Genomic DNA, 8,460 nt, shown 5'->3' with positions numbered 1-8,460 from the left:
AAAAAAACTAGTGCTTTATAATTTGAATAAATAAATATGCTTTATTATTTCTGGGAAAAAGAACAGAATATTGGAGGCCAGGCACAGTGGCTCATGTCTGTAATCCCAGCACTTCGGGAGATGCAGTGAGAGGATCACATGAGGCCAGGAGTTCGAGACCAGCCTGGGCAACATAGCAAGATCCTGTCTACCTCTTTCCTTCACTTCCAGTTCTATTTTATTTTTTTAAAGACAGGGTCTCACTCTGTCACCCAGGCTGGAGTGCAGTGGCGCAATCTCAGCTCACTGCAACCTCCACTTCCCAGGTTCAAAGGATTCTCCTGCCTTACCCTCCCAAGTACCTAGGACTACGAACATGCACCACCATGCCCGGCTAATTTTTGTATTTTTGGTAGAGACGAGGTATTGCCATGTTGGCCAGGCTGGTCTTGAACTCCTGACTTCAGGCGATTCTCCCACCTCAGCTTCCCAAAAGCTGGGATTACAGGCGTGAGCCACTGCATCTGGCCCCATCTGACTTCTTAAATCACCTTGCCTCATTACCCCTCAGAGGAAGACATTTCTACTCCCTTCCCTCTCTGAGCTGCTCTGGTTACATTATAACAATCTGAGGCCGGGCGTGTTGGCTCACGCCTGTAATCCCAGCACTTTGGGACACCGAGACAGGCAGATCATCTGAGATCAGGAGTTCAAGACCAGCCTGACCAATATGGAGAAACCCCATCTCTACTAAAACTACAAAATTAACCGGACACGGTGGCGCATGACTGTAATCCCACCTACTCGGGAGGCTGAGGCAGGAGAATCCCTTGCACCCGGGAGGCAGAGGTTGCAGCGAGCTGAGATCTCACCATTGCACTCCAGCCTGGGCAACAAAAGCAAAACTCCACCTCAAAAATAACTAAATAAATAAAAATCTGAAAGTCCATGCTTTCATTATGTGCAATAGCTCGAAACTAGAAGCAATCCAGATGCTTATCAACAGGTGAATGGAGAAACCAACAGTGATGTAGCCATGCCATGAATCACTGCTTTGAGATAAAAAGGAAGGAAATATTGATACATGCAACAAAAGGGATGTACCTCAAAATAATTCTGCTAAGCTAGGAGAAGCCAGGCCATATAAAAAATGCATGGTACATGATTCCAGAAAATATTAGAAATTCTGCTGAGTTAGAAGAAGCCAGGCCATAAAAAAATGCATGGTACATGATTCCAAAAGATCTTAGAAATTCTGCTGAGTTAGAAGAAGCCAGGCCATAAAAAAATTCATGGTACAGGATTCCATTTTCACACCTGTAATCTCAGCATTTTGGGAGGCTGAGGCAAGTGAATCAGAAAGGCAAGAAATAGAGACCATCCTGGACAACATGGTAAAACCCCATCTCTACTAAAAATTAAAAAATTATCCAGGCGTGGTGGCATACACCTGTAGTCTCAGCTACTCAGGAGGTAGAGGCAGGAGAATCACTTAAACCCAGGAAGTGGAGGTTGCAAGGAGCCGAGATTGCGCCACTGCACTTCAACCTGGACAACAAAGCAAGACTCCATCTTAAAAAGAAAAAGAGAAAATTAGACTCATCTGTAATGACAGACAGCAAATCACAAGCTGCCAGGAGAGGGGAAAGAGGAAGGGGTTCCAAAAAAGCATGTAGAAACTTTCAGCTGGGCATGATGGCTCACACCTGTAATCCCAGCACTTTGGAGGGCTGAGGTGGGTGGATCACCTGAGGTCAGAAGTTCGAGACCAGCCTGGCCAAAATGGTGAAACTTCGTCTCTACTAAAAATACAAAAAAAAAAAAAAAAAAAAAACACACAAAAAAAACTAAGTAACCAGGCATGGTGAAGCCCTGACTGTAGTCCCAGCTACTTGGGAGGCTGAGGCAGGAGAATCGCTTGAACCCAGGAGTCAGAGGTTTTAATGAGTCAAGACCATTGCACTCCAGCCTGGGTGACAGAGCAAGACTCTGTTTCAAAAAAAAAAAAAAAAGAAAGAAAGAAAGAAAGAAAAGGAAAAAAAAAAAAAGAAACTTTCAGAGGTCGTGGATGTGTTGCTGATGGTGGTGGTGTTTTCACAGGTGTAGACATACAGCAAAGTGTATCATATTGTGTACTTTAAATATGAATGGTTTATTATATGTCAATTATGCTTTAATAAAGCTGGCTTTTTTAAGCAATAAAAATTGTGTTTTACAGGTTTCAACTGAAGATTTTATTTTTGTGAGTTTGAGACAGGGTCTCACTCTGTTGCCCAGCCTGGAGTGCAGTAGTGCAATCATAGCTCACTGCAGCCTTGACCTCCTAGGTTCAAGTGATCCTCCCACCTCAGCCTCCCAATAGCTGGGATTACAGGTACTCATCACCACACCTGGCTAATTATTTTATTATTTTGTAGAGACAGGGTTTTGTCATGTTGCCTAGGCTGGTCTCAAACTCCTGGGCTCAATGAGTTCATCAAAGTGTTGGCATTACAGATGTGAGCCACCATCCCCGGCCTCCTAGACAGATGATCTTCTGACAGTGTTTGCTGTTCTCCACACTCTGAAGTTTAAGGACACACTCATTGAGGCCAGTCTCTACCGCAGAACACATTGGTGCTACCTGCTATTCTGTGGTGGAGTTGGTGGGTGGGAATTTCCTATTGAGGAGCTCTCATTCAAAGGGTTATAAATCCATAAAAGCTGCCCCCATCTTATCTGATGTCAAAACCTGCAGAGTTGAAACCATCCATCTCTCGTTACAAAGTAGCTCTACAGGAATCAAAGAGGCAATAAACATCCCGAGCAAAGGAGACCATGACAAGGTAAGAGATGGTAACGCGGCACCAGACATTTCACAGGACAGAATTAAGTGTCATGGGGTTCGTGGTGAAAAGTGAGCATGACAAATTCCATCCAGCCAATGAACCTCTCCAAATAGGAATGAGACCGGCTTTTAAAGGGACAACCGCAAGCAATATGAAGATGTTTCCCGGCTGTTAAGAATGCGCCTGGCCAGGTGCAGTGGCTCATGCCTGTAATCCCAGCACTTTGGGAGGCCGAGGCAGAGGGATCATGAGGTCGGGAGTTCGAAACCAGCCTGGCCAACAAGGTGGAACCCTGTCTCTACCAAAAATACAAAAATTAGCTGGGTATGGTGGCGGGTAATCTCAGCTATTCAGGAGGCTGAGACAGGAGAATCACTTGAACCTGGGAGGCAGGGGTTGCAGTGAGCTGAGATCATTGCCACTGCACTCCAGCCTGGGCAACAGAGTGAGACTCCGTCTCAATAATAATAATGATGATGTACCTAGCCAGGGAGAGTGACTCACACCTGTAATCTACCACTTTGGAAAGCCAAGGCGGGAATATCTCTAGAGGCCCGAAGTTCAGGACTTACCTGGGCAACATAGCAAGGCCTCATCTCTTAAAAAAAAAAAAAAAAAAAATTCAAATCGGCCAGTCACAGTGGTGCATTCCTGTAGTCCCAGCATTTTGGGAGGCTGAGATAGGAGGATGGCTCGAGTCCAGGAGATCCAGGCTGCAGTGAACAATGATCCTACTACTGCACTCCAGCCTGGGTGACAGAGTGAGACCCTGCCTCAAAAATAAATAAATAAATAAAAATAAGGAGTCAGAGAGAGTTTTGACAGAAGAGGAGAGGGTCATGTAAAGATAGTTGCAGAGATTGGAGTGATTTCGCAACAAACAAAAAGATGCCGGCAGCCACCAGAAGTTAGAAGAAGCAAGGAGTGCATGCGTGTTTGAGACAGAGTTTCACTCTTGTTGCCCAGGCTGGAGTGCAATGACTCAATCTCAGCTCACTGCAACTTCCGCCTCCTGGGTTCAAGTGATTCTCCTGCCTCAGTCTCCCAAGTAGCTGGGATGACAGACATACACCACCACGTCTGGATAATTTTTTTGAGAGATGGGGTTTCACCATGTTGCCCAGGCTGGTCTCGAACTCCTGAGCTCAGGCAATCTGCCAGCCTCAGCCTCCCAAAGTGCTGGGATGTCAGACATAGCCTGGAACTCCAGGCCCGGCCTTATTTTGTGTCTAATTTATTTAAGGAACCAGTGTACCCTTTTCCATAGCAGGTGCACCGTTTTATATTCCCACCATCATTGCCCCAAAATCTCTCAATTCTTCCACATCCTTGCCTTGCTGTGCACGCTTCCCACACCCCAATACCTTCCTGGTGTCTGCTTCCAGAGCACCCCATGGGAGACAATCAAGCCCTACAGCTGGGTTCCTAACCACTGCGCTTCCCAGATCCCCTCCTGAATGCTCAGTCTTCTGAATGCCTTTGAGTCACAGATGGCTGGGGAAGGAGGCTTTCTGCTGGCATAAGCCACTGCAGTACAGTGTACTGGGTGATAGCCAGGTCCTGGGACCATCCTTTCCCTAATTCTCGGTCAACCATCCCCACTCACTTCCCATAACCTGATTCAAGTCCTCCCATTCTTCTCAGCTCCCAAGACCTCCCACCCCTGCCTGAGACACACCAGCTGGTGGCCTTTCCTGCTCCCGAGAGGAAGAGAAGTCTTGCAGTCCATTACATGTCTTCCGTCTTCACCCGGAACTCCATCCACACCCACCTGATGGCCTTCCTTCCTCCCTGTTCCCAGCTGTGATCAGCCCTTCCCATCTATCCCAGGCCTTTCTGTTTCCAGCTTTCTGGACGGCATCCACCAGCCATTCTGTCTCTCCTAAGCCTCTGCTCCATTCCCCTTCTCAGATCCTAGCTCTGCCACATTCCGGCTGTGTGAGAGGCAGACGCACCTCTTCTGTAAAATGGGGAATAAGAAAAGAAACATGGGACCAGGCACAGTGGTTCACAATTTGAGAGGCCAAGGCAGGAGGATCGCTTGAGCCCAGGAGTTTGAGACCAGCCTGGGCAGCATAGTGAGACCCCATTGCTATAAAAAAAGAATAAAAATAAACAAAATTAGGGCCAGGCTGGGCACAGTGGCTCAGAACCGGGCGTGGTGGCTCACACCTATAATCCCACCGCCTTGGGAGGCCGAGACGGGTGGATCACCTGAGTTTGAGACCACCCTGACCAAGATGGAGAAACCCCATCTCTACTAAAAATACAAAATTAGCCAGGCGTGGTGGCACATGCCTGCAGTCCCAGCTACTCGGGAGGCTGAGGCAGGAGAATCATTTGTACCTGGGAGGCAGAGGTTGCAGTGAGTAGAGGTCGCACCACTGCACTCCAGCCAGGGCAACAAGAGTGAAACTCTGTCTCAAAAACAAAACAAAACAAAACAAAATTAGCTGAGCATGGTGGTTCGTGCCTATCGTCCCAGCTACACAAAAGATTTTAAGCTTGAAGTAATCCCATTTGTCTATTTTTGGCTTTTATTGCCCATGCTTCTGTATGATATTTTATTTATTTACTTATTTATTTATTTGAGACAAGGTCTTACTCTGTCACCCAGGCTGGAGTGCAGTGGCACAGTCTCGGCTCACTGCAACCTCTGCCTCCCGGGGCAAGCAATTCTCCTGCCTCAGCCTCCCAGGTAGCTGGGACTACAGGCACACACCACCACACTCAGCTAAGTTTTTTTGTATTTTTAGTAGAGTCGAGGTTTCACCATGTTGGCCAGACTGGCCTCGAATCCTGGCCTTAAGTAATCCACCCACCTTGCCCTCCCAAAGTGCTTGGATTACAGGCATGAGCCATCATGCCTGGCCACCTTTGTGTCATATTCAATAAACCATTGTAGAAGTGAACAGAACAGACTTTCTTCAGTTTCTTAACTTTTGTAGGTGCTGTTTCTTCTGCTTAAAAGGTCTCTCCTTTAGCCCAACTAACTCTTATTTGTCTATTAATGCAAACTTCTTGTGGGAAGACGTTCCTGACCATCCCTGGGCCTAAAGCTTGAGTGTACACCCAAAGGAATACAAACCATTCTATCATAAAGACACGTGGCAGTGTATGTTCATTACAGCACCCTATTCACAATAGCAAACACGTGGAGTCAACCTAAATGCCCATGATAGACTGGAAAAAGAAAATATGGTATATGGCCGGGCGCGGTGGCTCATGCCTGTAATCCTAGCCCTTTGGGAGGCTGAGGCGGGTGGATCCCCTGAGGTCAGGAGTTCGAGATCATCCTGGCCAACATGGTGAAAGCCCATTTCTACTAAAAATACAAAAATTAACTGGGCATGGTGGCAGGTGCCTATAATCCCAGCTACTTAGGAGGCTGAGGCAAGAGAATTGCTTGAACCCGGGAGGCAGTGGTTGCAGTGAGCTGAGATTGTTCCATTGCACTCCAACCTGGGCAGCAGAGTGAGACTCCATCTCAAAAGGAAAGAAAATATGGTATATGTACACCATGGAATACTATGCAGCCATAAAAAAGAATGAGATCATATCCTTTGCAGTAGCATGGATGGACCTGGAGGCCATTATCCTTGGCAAAACTAACGCAGGAACAAAAAAACAAATATTGTGTGTTCTCACTTATATGTGAGAGCTAAATGATGAGAACACATGGACACATAGAGGGGAACAACACACACTGGGGACTATCAGAGGGTGAGGTGTGGGGGGAGGAGGGAGGTGATCAGAAAAAATAACCCATACTAGGCTTAATACTTGGGTGATTAAATAATCTGTACAGGCTGGACACAGTGGCTCACACCTGTAATCCCAGTGCTTTGGGAGGCTAAGGCCAGTGGATCATCTGAGGTCAGGAGTTCGAGACCAGCCTGGCCAGCATGGTGAGACCCTATCCCTACTAAACATAGAAAAATTAGCTGGGCATGGTGGCAGGCACCTGTAATCTCAGCTACTCAGGAGGCTGAGGTGAGAGAATCACTTAACTTTGGAGGTGGATGTTGCAGTGAGCTGACATCATGCCCCTGCATTCCAGCCTGGGCAAAACGTGAGATTCTGTCTGGAAAAATCATAACAATACTCTACGACACAAGTTTACTTATATAACACCAGCAAACCCCCATGACACAAATTTACCTATATAACACACCTGCACATTTGCCCCTGAACTTAAAAGTTAAAATTTAAAAAAAAAAGCAAACAACAGGGGTCATGTCTCGAGACCACCCACAGGTGGGAGTTCAGGGGGTGGGTGGGAAGAGCCTTCTCTAAATTGTAACCAAAAATAGACAATCATAAACAAGGCCAATTATACAGTCATCATCTCCAAGATCACCGCCAGATGATCGGAGCCAACAAACCTCCTAAAACAGCCCCCGCTTGACAGGTCTTGCGTCTGTCTGAGAGAGACCTCAACGCAAGCACGTTCCAAACCAAGAGGACCGAAGGTCATTTCTGAAGTCACATCCTCCATCCAACCGCCAAGCAAGGCCAAAACAAACAGGAGCTGATAAGCCGGCTCTATTCTGAGTAGAGAGGGGTCAGCTTATCACTCAGCCAGCCCTGCCCCAAATGGAAAGACGTGTCCCTCTCCTTGGCCCAGAGACGGAATGTGTTCGACAGCACAGAAACAAACAAAATAAATAAATAAATAAATAAAATGACCCCAGATGGAGTTCATTCCATTTGAATAGAGTTTCTCATAGGATGGCCACAATTCTTTGCATAGGACCATCCTGTGTGTATGGTAGGACATTGAATGGTACCCTGCCTCTGTACCCCGCCACTAATACGAATAGTAGCTACACCCCAGTTGTGAAAACCAATAGTGTTTCCAGGCATTGCCAAGTGTTCTCTGGGAGGCAAAATCACCCCTTGTTAAGAAACACTAGGTTAGGATCGCGCTACCTGCTGTTTCAGATAAACTCCAACGTTCCCTTTTATTTTTGAGACAGTCTCACTCTCTCACCCAGGCTGAAGTACAGTGGCTGGCACGATCTTGGCTCACTGCAACCTCCGCCTCCTGGGCTCTACTGATTCTTGTGCTTTAGCCTCCCAAGTAGCTGGGACTACAGGTGTGCGCCACCCCACCCAGCTAATTTTGGGGGTTTTTTTGAGACAGAATCTCACCCTGTCACCCAGGCTGGAGTGCCATGGCACAATCTCAGCTCACTGCAACCTCTGCCTCCCAGGTTCGAGCGATTCTCCTGCCTCAGCCTCCTGAGTAGCTGGGATGACAGGTGTACACCATCACGCCTGGCTAACTTTTGTATTTTTAGTAGAGGCAGGGTTTCACCATGTTGTCTAGGATAGTCTCGAACTGCTGACCTTGTGATCCACCCTCCTCAGCCTCCCAAAGTGCTGGGATTACAGGCGTGAGTGAGTGTGCCCACCTAATTTTTGCATTTTTAGTGGAGATGGGATTTTATCATGCTGGCCAGACTGGTCTCAAACCTCTGGCCTAGAGTGATCTGCCCACCTCAGCCTCCCAAAGTGCAAGGATTACAGGCGTGAGTCACTGCGCCCAGCCAGCCCCAACATTTTAGATCTTTATTGTCCACTTAGGTAACAGTCTCTGACTAGGCCTCAGTTTCCACATCTGTAAAATGGGTGCTCCTGGTTGATGGAT

The sequence above is a fragment of the Sapajus apella genome, unplaced genomic scaffold, assembly GCF_009761245.1.
Source record: "Sapajus apella isolate SASKATOON/1434 unplaced genomic scaffold, GSC_monkey_1.0 scaffold77, whole genome shotgun sequence".
In the NCBI taxonomy this organism is placed as follows: domain Eukaryota; kingdom Metazoa; phylum Chordata; class Mammalia; order Primates; family Cebidae; genus Sapajus; species Sapajus apella.
Note: the sequence above shows the minus strand (reverse complement) of the source record.